This window comes from Mus caroli, unplaced genomic scaffold (genome assembly GCF_978045245.1).
Source record: "Mus caroli unplaced genomic scaffold, Mus_caroli_1 scaffold_10, whole genome shotgun sequence".
In the NCBI taxonomy this organism is placed as follows: Eukaryota; Metazoa; Chordata; class Mammalia; order Rodentia; family Muridae; genus Mus; species Mus caroli.
This window is the reverse complement of record NW_028227265.1, coordinates 104,483,529-104,497,696: the sequence shown is the minus strand read 5'-3', so window position 1 is coordinate 104,497,696 and position 14,168 is coordinate 104,483,529. Positions and strand designations below refer to the sequence as shown.

The following is a 14,168-nucleotide window of genomic DNA, read 5'->3' as shown; positions in this document are numbered from 1 at the left end:
TCCAGCCCCAATTGTTTATTTTTTAAGCCAGTAGGTTTTGCACTTAAACTCAGAAATTAGTCATCAGCTTAGTTGGTTGGTTTTTTTTTTTTTTTTTTTTTTTTGGAAAGGCTACCTTGGAAAGTACCTTTAGTGAACATCCACAGATAAGGTTACTAATATAGAATGTTAGTTCTCATAGGAAAAGGCTATAGTGCCTTTGTGGGATAATACTGTTTTATTATAATGATTGCTGGAAAGCCATTCAGGGAAGTTTCCTATAAGTCATAGCCTTTAATTTTCATTTAGCCTCAACCAAAGTGATAGGCACTCGTTCATTCATCCCTCCTTCCCTCCTCTCTGTCTCTCTCTGTCTTGTCTCATAGTGTAGCCCTGGCTGTCCTGGAACTCACTATGTAGACCAGACTGGTCCAGAACTCACAGAGATCCACCTTCCTCCTCCCAAGTTCTGGGATAAAAGTCTGTGCTACTAACTCTGGCTTGGTAGAAGTTCCTTTCAAACCATAAACTTTGATATCTCAAAATGTCTTAAAAAGCCACAGGGAGTCGGGTGTGGTGGCTCACGCCTTTAATCCCAGCACTCGGGAGGCAGAGGCAGGCGGATTTCTGAGTTCGAGGCCAGCCTGGTCTACAAAGTGAGTTCCAGGACAGCCAGGGCTACACAGAGAAACCCTGTCTCGAAAAAAAAAAAAAAAAAAAAGCCACAGGAAAACTTAAAGATTATAAAGTGTCTGGAAAGAGAGAGTGCTGTTAGATAAAGGTTTGAATGCGTGTTTGCATTACCACAGGGTTCACACATTGAGAGAAAATGCCCAAGTTGTAATCAGAAATCAGATACTTGTAACCCAGAGTTATGTATATGCATATATAAAATGTCACTGAAAACAGTTCATTTTGTTTCTTGGCAAAATAGTAAATCTTATAATCTAGTGTTTGCTCTCTTGGGGCAGAATGATCGACAGACAAATAGAACAGCCACTGCCACTCGAAAATTTGTTTGTAGTTATCACAAAACATTTTCAAGGAGAATCTATTCTATTTGAAAGATTGGTCTTCTACTGAAGTTACTGTGCTAAATTCCGGTATTGCCTTTCATCTCCGGGAAATAGATGAGATGCTTATCAATTCTAGCTGCTTTTTGTGAAGGTAAACATTATTATTCATTTCCTTCTTGGTGCTGCGGAGGTGTGGTCAGGTTCTTAGAATCCTGTGGGGTTTTATTATTTATTCTAAGAGCTCCATCACCATTGATAACTTAATGGTAACACGTTAAACTCTGAGTAGAAACAACCTACAAGTGCCTCAAAGTGGGGGCTGAGGCAGGGGATCTAACAGAACTAAAAACCAAAAGACCATGTGAGTTAAGAAGAAGGTTGGCTTGTGCTGTAATGTGGACCGGTAGAACTTGACTCCCTCTGCTGTTACTTATTAGCTGCTGAGTGGCTTTCCAGTTTAAAATAAAGCAAAACAGCACACTTCCACTGTCCTAAACACAGGCTTGTTACATTACTAAGTTAATATTAAATTATGAAATCAAAGTGGGCAATACAAAAGTTGTATATTACTACTACTACTGCTACTGCTACTACTCCTCCTACTCCTATTACAGGCTTTTCAAGACAGTTTCTCTGTGAAACCCTGGCTTCCCTGAAACATGTTCTGTAGACCAGACTGGCCTTGAACTCAGAGATCTGCCAGCCTCTGCCTTACCCCCAACCCCCAGTGGTGGTCTGAAAGGCCAGTGTCACTACACCTAGCTTCAACATTTGTAATTTAGAGTTCAGGATTCACACTGATCATATCTGTACAGAGATTGAACATAGAACCCAAAAAGGATGGGAGCTCTGTGTACTTCAAAGACTTCACATGGTTTGTTTTTTAAAGGTGACTGTCCACTCTTTCAAGGTTAGATGTCGGTTCAGTTGCTTTTTATTTTTGCCATAGTGGTGGCCAAACACTAAGATTGCCTGGTTCTGAGGATCAACGTAGTAGGTTCAATTCCATAAACTGCACACATTCCATTCTTGTTGTATGGAAAGACTTTAGGACTAGATTTATTATAAACCTGGAGAAATGCTCTGTGAAACAGTTCATATGAAAAACATCTTGAATTTTTGTTTTTCCTGATAAAATAAAGGGCCTGTTCTGAGCAGTGTAGAGAATGTGTTAGCATTGGATACTTTAGTCATTATAGTGAGGTTATTTTAAATACACTGGATTATATCTGCTGAAGTAGTTCTCATGTTCTTGCTGATTCCATTGACTGACTGTGGAAACTGTTGTGAGTTTCAGTTCTGTAGAACTAATAACAGGGTTTTAAAGTAGATGCATTTATACGATGGTTTTTAAGATTTTGGGGGGGGGTTATATTAACATCTTCCTATAAGCTTTTTATACCATATCAGAGGACTTAAAATTTAGGGAACTTTGGTTAGACTAAAAGGAATATTGGTGGTGGCAAGGTAAGCAGCTGTCAATCAAATTCATGGAAAGGCCTTCAACAGCTCTTTTTTTTTTAAATTTCTTTTTAGGTTTATTTAATATATATGAATGTTTTGTGTACGTATATGTATGTGCACCATGTATATGCCTGGTGCCCAAGGAGGTCAGAAGAGGATTGTAGGATCTCATGGAACTGGAGGTGAGGATGGTCATGAAGCACTGGATGGATGCTGGGAATCAAACTCTGCTCATGTAGTGGTCCCTGGTTCATTTTCCAGCATCCACGTGGTTCAGTTCTTTCACTCTAGCTGCAGAGATCTGATGCCCTCTTCTGGCTGCTTTGAGCACTGCATACGTGTTGTACACAGACACACATGCAAGCAAAGCATTCACACACATAAAAGTAAATAGTAAAAGTAAGAAAGGTCGGTGGCTAATAGTATGTATTACTCTTCTAGAGGACCTGAGTTTGATTCTCAGGACACACATTAGGTAGTTTACAATTGCCTGTATTCTCTGGCCTCCTCAAGCACCCCTACTACACACACACACACACACACACTTAAAAAACAAATATTTAATAAGTGTTAAATAAATATTTTTATGTTGTGTGTGTGGATGTTTGTCTGCATGTGTGTCTGCTTACCACATGTGTGTCAGTCACTAGGAATCCAGTCAGGATACTCTGGAAGAATAGCCAGTGCTCTTAACCACCCAGTTATTTTTCCAGACCCCAAAATACACAAATCTTAAGAAAACAAAATTCACATAAATAGATAGTTCAGTGTTTCTTCTAAGAGGCATGCACAGGAACTCAGGAGAGTTACTCAGACTAACTCGGCTTCCGTAGCTGTTTCTTTGGAGTCACTGTCTGAATTCAAGGGGTGGGTAAAGTTAAGAGAAAAAGAGGTGTTTAGGGGGCTCACTGCATGTAGGAGCTTACATTAGTTAGGGCACAGAGGTGACACCTGAGAACTGCAATCCTAGTGTTCCCCTGCTAGAGCAGAGAGCCTTCAGAGTAGCCAAGGAAGGGTAGGCCTTGCCTGGAGGGTCTGTCACCATATTCAGACCTTCTCTAGGTAGTGGGAAGCCTAAGAAGGACTTTGTCTACAAAGCAATACATTTAGATTTACAGGCTAACATATTTAAGGATTAAGAAGTGGCTTGAAACAGAAATAGGTCAAGTATATGGCATCTTAGGGACACTTCAGATTCTGAAAGGTCTTAGTGGTGAGCAGTAGAAAGACTTTTGAAGTGCAATCAAATGTAGAGAGAAGAGGTTAACATTGAAATAAATGAGTATGTATATGATCTAGCATGTAAGTCTGTAAGGTAGAGTCCAGCAAATGTACACTCTACCAAAGAAGATCGTCCATCCTGTTGGACAATCATTAGTTGTCTTAACTGTGCATTTAACACGTTAATGCCTAGTTGATACTTTTATCTTAAAGCTGTTCATTTAAAATACATAATACGGTTACTTTCTTTTTTTTAAAGATTTTTATTTATTATTATAGATAAGTACACTGTTGCTGTCTTCAGACACACCAGAAGAGGGTGTCAGATCTCATTACAGATGGTTGTGAGCCACCATATGGTTGCTGGGATTTGAACTCAGGACCTTCGGAAGAGCAGTCAGTGTTCTTACCCGCTGAGCCACCTCACCAGCCCCCAATACGGTTACTTTCTTTTTCTGTTTCTCTGGTTTGACTTAAGAATCTGATCCTCTTTCTTTCTGCTTTTTCTTCTTTTTCCCCTTCTTTTGTGAGACGGGGTCTCACTATTTAGTTCTGCTTGTCTTAGAACTTGCTATGTAGACCAAGCTGGCCTGGAACTCGGAGGGATCCACCTGTCTCTGCACCCTGAGTATTGAGATTTAAACATGTGACCTACCATCCCTGGCTTGATATACTTTTTAAAATTGTTACTCTTCCCATAAATACATTGGGAGAAAAATAAGAGTTTACAACTTTTGTTGATAATTTTCAACTCTCCTTCCTCTCCCCTCTCCTCCCCTCCCTTCCTTTCTCTTTCCTTCTCTTCCTCCCCCTCCCCCCCTTTCTCCTTACTGCTCTGAAACTGTATGGGCAGCTGTAACAAATCTAAGAAGCCTTCATCAAGTTTACTTTTAATGCGAGTGTATGTCTGTTTGTGTGCATGTGCATGTTTGTTTGTTGTATGTGCATGTGAAGTCCAGAGGTCAACAATTAGTGTCATCCTCAGTGACCCTCCCTCAAAAAAAAAAAAAGAAACAGGGCGTCCCATAGAGCATGGGACTCATCAACTCGGCTAGGTTTTTGGGCCAACGAGACCTTGGTGTCTCTCTGTGTTCTCCCAAGTGTGCTGCCATGCTCGGCTTCTCACATGGGTCTGTGGGCTCAGACTCAGGTCTCATGTTTGCCCAGCAAGCCCCTTACTGACTGAGCCATCTTTCCAGCACCTTGCCATCTTTCAAAAATACTATACTTATCTGTTTAAAAGTACAGATTATCTGCAACCCTGTAGGTGCAACAACATTATGAACTAACCAGTACTCCGGCGCTCTTGTCTCTAGCTGCATATGTATCAAAAGATGGCCTAGTCGGCCATCACTGGAAAGAGAGGCCCATTGGACTTGCAAACTTTATATGCCCCAGTACAGGGGAATGCCAGGGCCAAGGGGTGGGGGTGGGTGGGTAGGAGAGTGGGGGGAGGGTATGGGGGACTTTTGGGATAGCATTGGAAATGTAAATGAGGAAAATACCTAATTAAAAAAAAAAAGAGAGAAAAAAGTACAGATTACAGGGTTAGGGATGTAGGTCACTTAGTAGAGTACTTACTTAGCATACACAATGCCCAGGGTTGATACCCAGCTCGGCATAAAATTAGGGTATGGTAGGAGGTAGGAGGATTCAAAGTCTATGGTTTTTTCTTGACTGTAGAGCATGTTTGAGGTCAGCCTGAGCTGTGTAAGACCCTACCTTAAAAGAAGATCTAGGTGAAGTGATGCAGTTGTTTAATCTCCCATGGAATGTTAACTCTAGGAAAGGTGTGTGTGTGTGCACTCATGCATGTGTTCGCACCTGCACGTGCAGTTTGTGGGCTGCTCGATTTCTTCTTGTTGTTTTTTTGTTTTTTAATTCCCATATTTATGAATTGGGAAATAAAATTGCTCTTTAAGAGCTGATGTTACTGAGCAAAGTTTGTATTTGAAAACTTGACTGTTTTGGTGGGGGGGATATGGTCTTGGTGTTTCATTTGAAAAGTGTGGGTAATAGTATTTTTATAGAGAAATATTTGGGTTAGGACTTAAATAATGTAATGAATATAAAACATTTAGGGGAATATTGATTGATATATAGTAAACTTCTAAATGTTAACTATTGGTAATATTTCTTTTTGTTTGTTTGTTTGGCTTGTTGTTGTTTGAGACAAGGTTTCTCTGTCTAATAGCCCTGTGTGCCCTGGACTCCCTTTGTAGGAGGCCAGGCTGGCCTCAAACTCATAGAGAGATCAACATGTCTCTGCTTCCCAAGTGTTGGAATTAAAGGCATGTACCACCATGCTCAACTTATACTATTTTTTAAACATTTAAAAACATTTACTTTATGTGTCTAAATGTTTTGGCTGCATGTACATATGAAGATTACCTGTGTGCCTGGTGCCCATAGGGGTCAGAAGAAGTCATTGGCTACCCTACACTAGAGTTACAGATGGTTGATTGTAAGTTACCATGTGGGTCTTGAAAACAAATTGGAGTCCTCTGCAAAGAGCAACAAGTACTCTAAACCACTGAATCATCTCTCCAACCCTGGATTCATTAACTATTTATATCAATATTATTATTACTATTATTATTATTATGTTTAGTGGTTAAAAATTAGGATTTGTTTGCATGTATATACATATGCACATCTGTATACACAGACACACACATACACATAGAGCGTTGAGATCCAACCCATGGTGTTGTACATACCAGGTGAGTACTCTTCCACCAGGGTACATCCCCGTCCTAGGTGGACTGCCCTTATCTGGGTTTTATTTAGGTCACAAAGATGTCAGAATTTTAAATCATCTCTACAGGGGGTTTGAATGTAGAGGATGAGAAACTCCCTCGGTTTCCCAGCCTGCCTTTCGTGGTTTCAGCACCCCGCCCTTCATGTGCTTTCTTCCTCAGTGTCTTTTTTTAACAACAGTGGCAATGCAGTGCGGTTCCTGGTCCCCTTCTGCTTGCTTCTTTTGAATACAATATTGTACCAAGTAATAGTGAAGGGGCACTGAAGGCTAATGACACCAGGCACTGTTCTAAGTGCTGTATGTGGATTAAGTGTTAATTTTTCCTGCAACCCTGAATAAGGTAGACAGACAGATTCTAGAAAAGGGAACTAAAGATAAACTAAACTAAAGGCCTAGGGATATGGGGAAAGCAGTCTAAAATCCTAGGCCCAGAGCTGGCCTTCTAGCTGGGCAGTGAGCTCAACAGTGCGTGTCAGTCAACAAAAGAGGCTGGGTCCTCTTTTGTGAGGTTCTAATCCTGGCATCAATCCATATGTCTGCTGTGGGCTCGTCCATGTATAAAAACCACTATAGAGTAATATCCTGGGTATAGTGTAACAGGCTCCTAATCCCAACACTAGGGAGGCAGAGACAGGTGGATTTCAGTGGGTTATGTCCAGCCAGACCTACACAGTGTTACCCTGTCAAACCAAAATAAAACAAAACTGGTTCATGGACTGCCAGGATAGCTCAGCAGGTAAAAGCACTTGTTACCAAGCTTGACTTGAGTTTGATCCATGGGACCCACACAGTAGAAGGAGGGAGCCATCTCCTGAAAGTTATCCTCTGACCTTCCATGTTTACATACAAAAGAAAAATGTAAAACTCAAACTGTCTTCTTAATTTTCACTTTAAGAAGTTTAAAACTTTTTAAAAGGAGAACTGTGGATTGTGGCATCAGCCTTTAATTTCAGCACTCTGGAGGTAGATGCAAGTAGATCTCTGAGTTCAAGACTAACCTGATCTACATAATATATTACTGGCCAACCAGGACTACACAGTGGGACCCTGCCTTGAATTGGGGGACCGGGGTGGCGTGGGGGTGAGGTGGGGCAGCAGGAGGAGTCTGCTGCCAGTTAAACTGAGCAGGTCCTTTCTTGATGGGGCCTGGTGTGCAGTGGCCACAGACAGCAGTGTCCTGAAGAGCACGTTTGTTGCCTGAATGGGCTGCCCTGAGGGGTCCTGGGGACAGTCTCCTGGCGGCTTTTCCGGTATGTCTGATCTCAGTGCTGTCAGCCAGACAGCTCCAGACAGGTACGTGGGATGCCTTTGGGGGAGCCCCAGGGCACAATGGCCAGGTCTTTCTGTCCATCCACACCAAGCTGCAGAATAAGGAACATGTGATTAAGATCCTGGATAGAAGCAACATAAAGTTCCCTGGCTGCGGGGTCAAGTACAAACCCACTCATGGTGTTCTTTACAAGTGGCAGATCCCTAATCCCAGCACTCGGGAGGCAGAGGCAGGCGGATCTCTGAGTTAGAGGCCAGCCTGGTCTACAGAGTTCCAGGACAGTGAGGGCTACACAGAGAAACCCTGTCTTAAAAAACCAAGAAAAAAAAAGCAGCAGACCCTATACTCCTCAGTCATGTCCTGTGCTGTCTCTACCCCACCACGCCATGCTTAGTAATGCACCTCCTATCCAGTCTGCCTTTCCTCAGGTGAGGGATTCTCGTGTAAGTAGCTGCAGCTGGAGGTATAGATAGGGGAGTTATAGAGCATGTGTAAGGCCCAGTGTTCAACCCCAGGACCACAAACAAAATTACAAACCAAAAAGATTGCGTCTCCTAGAAATGACAAACTGCAACCACAATAACACAGCAGTATGACTGCCTAAACAGGACCCAAACAATGCCAGTACTGACAGGCATGTTAACAGGAAGGGGAATTCTCAAAGGGCCCTACCTTAGAAACTACCTACAGGCAAGTACTGACTCTGAGAGAAGGAGAAGTATTCTCTCCCACAGATGAACACCTACTGGGTTATCTAGTGCAACAACAACAACAACCAAACCAAACAAAATAAAAAACTCAAAACCTTGAAATCATGTACATGAAAACAGCACAGTGGTCTCAAAGATTGTCTGTCTGTCATCTATCTGTCCATCCATACATCCATGTATCATCTCCTTACCTGTTTCTATCTCTGTATGTCTATATAGATATTACCTACACATGCATGTATGTATAGTTAGAGGTTTAGAGATCAGGAGGAAACAGTGGAATCAGTTTTTTCCTTCGCCTTTCTGTGGATTCTGGGGGGTCAAACTCAGGTTGTCAAGCGTACAGAGCTAGCACTTTTAATGGCCAAGCCATCTTACAGGCTCCATGTGTCATTTCTTTCTTAGATTTCTCTTATTAGCCTTGGAAAAAATACTTCAGAGCTTTTTGCCGTGCTGGCTTATCACATTCCGAGCCATGGGTATCTCACTGTGGTCAATATTTGCTAGTAACTTGTTTAAAGTGGTGGCTGTTATGTATCTCTGGTGATTTGAATGAGATCACCGCGCACCTCCCCCAACCCCCAATAAATCTTGCTCCTTGGTTGTTGGGACTGTTTGGGAATGACAAGAAGGTGTGGCCATATTGAAGGAGGCTTGTCACTGTGGTTGGGCTCTGAATTTTCAAAAGTCTCCAAGCTACTCTTTCTGCCTGCTGCTTGTGGATCTAGTTAGGTCTCATCTGTCCCTGTTGCCATGTCTTTGCTCCACTATAATGGACTACCCTATGAGCCATCCAACCAGTTAAATGACATTTTTTTTTAATAAGTCGTGGTGTTTGTCAAATAATAGAAAAGTAACTAAGACAATCATCATTATATATATTTCTGTTTTCTATTTTTATTTAAAAATAGGATAGTAATAGTAGCCTAGGATGACTTGGTTTATCTATCTATCTATTTATTTATTAAATATATGTGAGTACACTGTAACTGTCTTCAGACACACCAGAAGAGGGAATCATATCTGATTACAGGTAGTTGTGAGCTACCATGTGTTTGCTGATAATTGAACTCAGGGCTTCTGGAAGAGCAGTCAGTTCTCTTAACCCCTGAGCCATCTCTCCAGCCCCCTAGGATGACTTTAAAACTATTGTTTCAGTTAAGAAACCTTTAGTGAGCCCCTTATGTCTTCGAGTAGTATGAAACTGTTCCTAGTATAATCATGGTGGCACATACCTGGAGCTCTAGCATTTGGGAGGCTGAGGGCTGCACATACATACGAGTTGGAGACAAGCCTATATGTACAACAGTGTGAAGTTCACCTCTCTCAAGCACATAAAACAAACCTAGAACTAGTTCCTGAGATAAAGCCCATTGTTAGCTGTGCTTTGAAAATATGTTCTCCTTGCTTGTCACTAAAAAATCTCTTTGCTTCTTAATGATTTTTTAAAAGATTTATTTATTTTATGTATATGAGTACACTGCCACTGTCTTCAGACACAGCAGAAGAGGGCATCAGACCCCATTACAGATGGTTATGAGCTACCATGTGGTTGTTGGGAACTGAACTCTGGACCTTTGGAAGAGCAGGTGGTGCTCTTAACCTCTGAGCCATCTCTCCAGCCCATTCTTAATGATTTTTGTTTTGTTGTTTTTAATTTTTGTTTTTTGAGACAGAGTTTCACTGTGTATGGCCCTGGCTTTCCTGGACTCCCCTTGTAGGACAAGCTGGCCTCCAGCTCACAGGGAACTGCCTGCCTTTACTTCTCAGTGGAGTGGGGCTGGAGAGGTGGCTCAGTGGCTAAGAATAGTAGTTGCTTTTCCAGAAGACCCAGGTTCAGTTCTCAGCACCCATATGGCACCTGGCGATTTCCTATGATCCCAGAGTGTGCCAAGAAGGAACATGGCACATTTGAAACACCACAGAGAAGCCAGTGAGTGCAGCAGCAGGGAGTCTTGGTCGATGCTGAGGCTTCATGTGGTTACTGTTCTGTGTGGTAGGAGGCAGCACTAAAGGAGGCGGCACCAGCAAAGCCATGGCAGGTGTGGTGATGCACCCTTTAGTCCCAGCACTTGGGGGGTAGAGACACATCATTCTGAGTTGGAGGCCAGCCTGGTCCATAGAATGAGTTTGAGACCAGCCAAGACAATACAGTGAGACCTTGTTTCCAAAAAACAACAAAACCCCACAAAAAAACTAAATAGAATAAAGTCCCATCATCTCTTTCCCATTGCACCTTTGCTGTGTAGAGAGAGCCCAGAGTCTTGTGCATATAGGCAAATGACCACAGCCTTCAGCGTGACATTTATGAGTGTTTCATTGTTGATTGTAGCAATAGTTCATTTTCCTTGTTGTGTTAAAGGATTTTGAGGGGAATAAGTTGAATGATTGGAGTTTCTTTTTAGAGGTGACTAGATGTTATAAGGAAAAACAGACTATGAAGAAGCAGAAGGAGGTTAGAAGGTGTCTTGTGTTAAGTTTCTTTTGACTTGGAATTTGAGAGGGTATATTCATTATGGTGGAGAAGCTCCTGGTGGAGAGAGCATGTAGCAGCTGCGTATTACACGCTTCCAGTGAGGGAGTAGCGGGAGACTGAGACGTGGGGAGGACCACGGGAGGGGTGATGAGAGGGCTAGAGAGGAGGGCGGGGAGGATGGGTAGTAGGGAGAGAGAGAAGAGACTAGATGAAATGAGGCACTCATCCTCCCCAAACTGACTTTGCCCATTTCTAAAAAACTCACACGGCTTATCAAAACAAGGCCACCTGGGGAGAGCCAAGGATTTCAACACATGAGCATTGGGGTGGGAAGACAGTTTCACGTGAACCACACTAGCAGCAGTGGAGTAAGCAGGCTGGGAAGATCATCAAGAGGAGATGCAAGGACACTGACAGTTGGAGTTACATATGTCAGAAATAAACTCGTGATGTCCCATGATCTTCAGGCTTCTTGCTTGGACAGCTAACACGCGTGGTTGCTTTTGGAAGTACACATTTAGATAGACTAAAAACTGAGTTTCAGATATGGGCATTTAGATTCTGGGTGGAGTATCTGGGAAGTGAGACGTCTCTCTACAGTGGAAACATTGAAGGATGTGGGTTCAGGAAGGAGCCTGGGAGAAGAGCTGAGTTTTCTGTTTCTTTGGGCTCCAGCTGGCTGCACTGTCGAAGAGCAAATCCCATGTGGAGTTAAGTGAGTGCAATGTGATAGCAAGTCCACAGTTGAACACTGTTTGGCTCTGTGGATGCTCAGAAAAATTGGTTCATGTACATGCAGTTTGGACTGAGAGAGGAAAAGGTCATAGAAACCTAGGACAGGCCTGGGGGAGACTTGCTATATCATGAAGCTGTTCTGTTTCTAAGTTTACAATTAGACTTATAGAAGTCTGATTTCAAGAACTATTTTCTAACTGCTGTGAAGAAAAACATTAGATGCAAGACATATTTCGATAGCAAGATGTGGTGGCCACTGCCCTTAATCTCAGCATTGGGAAGCTGAGGCAGGAAGATTGGCATGAGTTAAGTCCAGGTCTACCCAGGCTACACTCAAAACAAAACAAAACAAAAGAACTATCTAGAAAGTCAATTACAATAGTGTAGGTTAATAGTGCTGACAGCTGGTTTGGGTTTTGAAATTAGTATAGAAATCAAAGAATAAATCTGATTTTAAAAAGAAAAACTGCCAGGTGTGGTGATGCATACCTTTAACTGGAGCACTCAGAGGCAGAGGCAGTTGGATATCTGTGTTTGAGGCTTCATAGCAAGTTCCAGGCTAGCCAGAGCGACCTAGGGAGATCCTGTCTCAGAAAACAAAATGTAACAAGAAGAAACTGTAGGCTTTGTCCAAACTAGTTTTATGGCTTGAGAGAATATGAGTCTGTGCTTTGTAATCCGGAAGCTATGAAAAGGGTGGAGCCCTGACAAGATGAAGAAGCAAGTTGAGTTAGGGAATGGCCTGCTTCAGGCCTGACGGTGCGACTCCTGAGGTTAAAGTATGGTTGTCCTCATGTCACCAGCCTCTATGGCAAAGACACTGAGAAAGAATACAAGAGTAGAAATCAGAAAATTTAGTCTTCAAGCCAATACTGTGGCTCTGGGAAAATCTACATCTCCGGTATTCTGTGTAGTTAGCTAACAAGTGAAGCTAATGCACAGCTGCCTTGGCCGCCTTCCAGAGTTGATTTGCACATCAAATAAGGATGCATATTAGGGTCTGGAGAGATGACTGAGAGGTTAGAGCACTTACTGCTCTTGTGGAAGATCCATCAGACAGCTCACAGACCCTGCAGTTTCAGTTCCAGGGTATCTGGATACCTCCGAGGGCACTTGAATCACATGTATGCACACATGGTGTACACGCACACACAGCTTTTAAAAATGCTTACAGTATTAGGAATGTAGCTCAGGAGTGTGTACAAAGCCTTGAGTGTTGTCCCTCTCACCCTCAGTACGTATACAAATACTCTGTCACTGCAATTCCCCGTGTAATTATAGGGCGGTTATTGCACTTCTCAGTTCAAACTAAAACAAAATTATTTGTAGTTAGGACTAGAGAAGGGAAAATAAGAAAAATGTCAAAATCTTTAACTTTTGATTAATGAAAAGTATAGAAACGTGAGTCTAAGTACATGCATCTGAAAACTTGGTAGACTGATTTGGGAGACTCATTTGGAAGTTTGTATCATGACAGTGATCACAGCTAAAAATGCAGGTTGCGTCTTACTGGATGTGACCATTTAACGTGCCTTTAGATGGAAGTATCTATGAAGAGTTTTTATTTTTATCTATGTGGTGCTCTATGTGTGGTAACAGAATTAGAAGTCACCCTCTTATAGATTGCTTTTCTGTTATGGTGATGACTAAAAGCAACTTGGCATGGGAGGGGAAGGTTTGTTTCTTTCCATCTTTGAGGAAAGTTGAGCAGGGACATAGAGGCAGGAACTGTGGGGGATTGCTGCTTATTGGCTTGCCCCTCATTTCTGTGCAGCTAGCTTTCTTAAATAGCACAGGATAGTACTGACCAGAGTGGGCTGGGCCTGCTGTATTAATCGCCACTCAATAAAATGCTCATAGACATGCCCACAGGCCAGTCTGATTGAGCTGCCCCAGTGAGCCTCCGACAACTCTGCGGTGTGTCTAGCTAGGAGAATCCTCTATGCCTGTTGCTGTGAGCTAGATGTTTTTGTCAAGGCTCACATTTCAGAAATGTTTCTGTCTTGCCTACCTCCTGATATATGATTGTGACACTTCTCAGCACTGTCAGTGAGTGATGTACGTGGGCTATCGGGGCACAGGTTCTGGAGCCAACTGAGTTGAAGCTTAACTGTCAGTTGACAGAGTTGTGTTTACTTGTCTGAATTCTCGCTGCCTCTGCATCTCCATCTGTTACAAGGGGTAATATCTGGGGAAAGGCTAGTGAGAGGATGTCAGGTTGAACTCTGTATAAACATTAGAGTTAGTCATTACAATAGTTGCTAATTTGACAGTTGTCCAGGAATGAAGCACTTGAACAAAAAGAACGAATCCGATAGCTTGGAGGAGGAGATGGGCTTTAGAGGCAGGGCATGTGAGCCTGCATTCAGTCTAGAGCTGCCCTTTGTTTTGTGGTTCTGGCAGACTGCTTTGCCCCTCACTCAGACCTTCTCGGGGTTTTACAGGAGTCATAGTGCATAGCTACCTAGCAGGTTGTTATGAAGGGGAGATGAGATGATGCAGAAACACCTGGCCCAGAAGTGCTGCTAAGAAAGTG

At 42.6% G+C, this 14,168-nt stretch overlaps 1 protein-coding gene and 1 pseudogene across 7 annotated transcripts in view; both read left to right on the top strand.

The window, feature by feature from the left end:
* The window catches only part of Nsd3 (nuclear receptor binding SET domain protein 3), a 119,838-nt gene that overhangs the window by 23,495 nt on the left and 82,175 nt on the right, over positions 1-14,168 (top strand). The gene's annotated exons all lie outside the window — the stretch shown is intronic.
* LOC115031786 (small nucleolar RNA SNORA70) lies at positions 7,547-7,674 on the top strand (annotated as a pseudogene).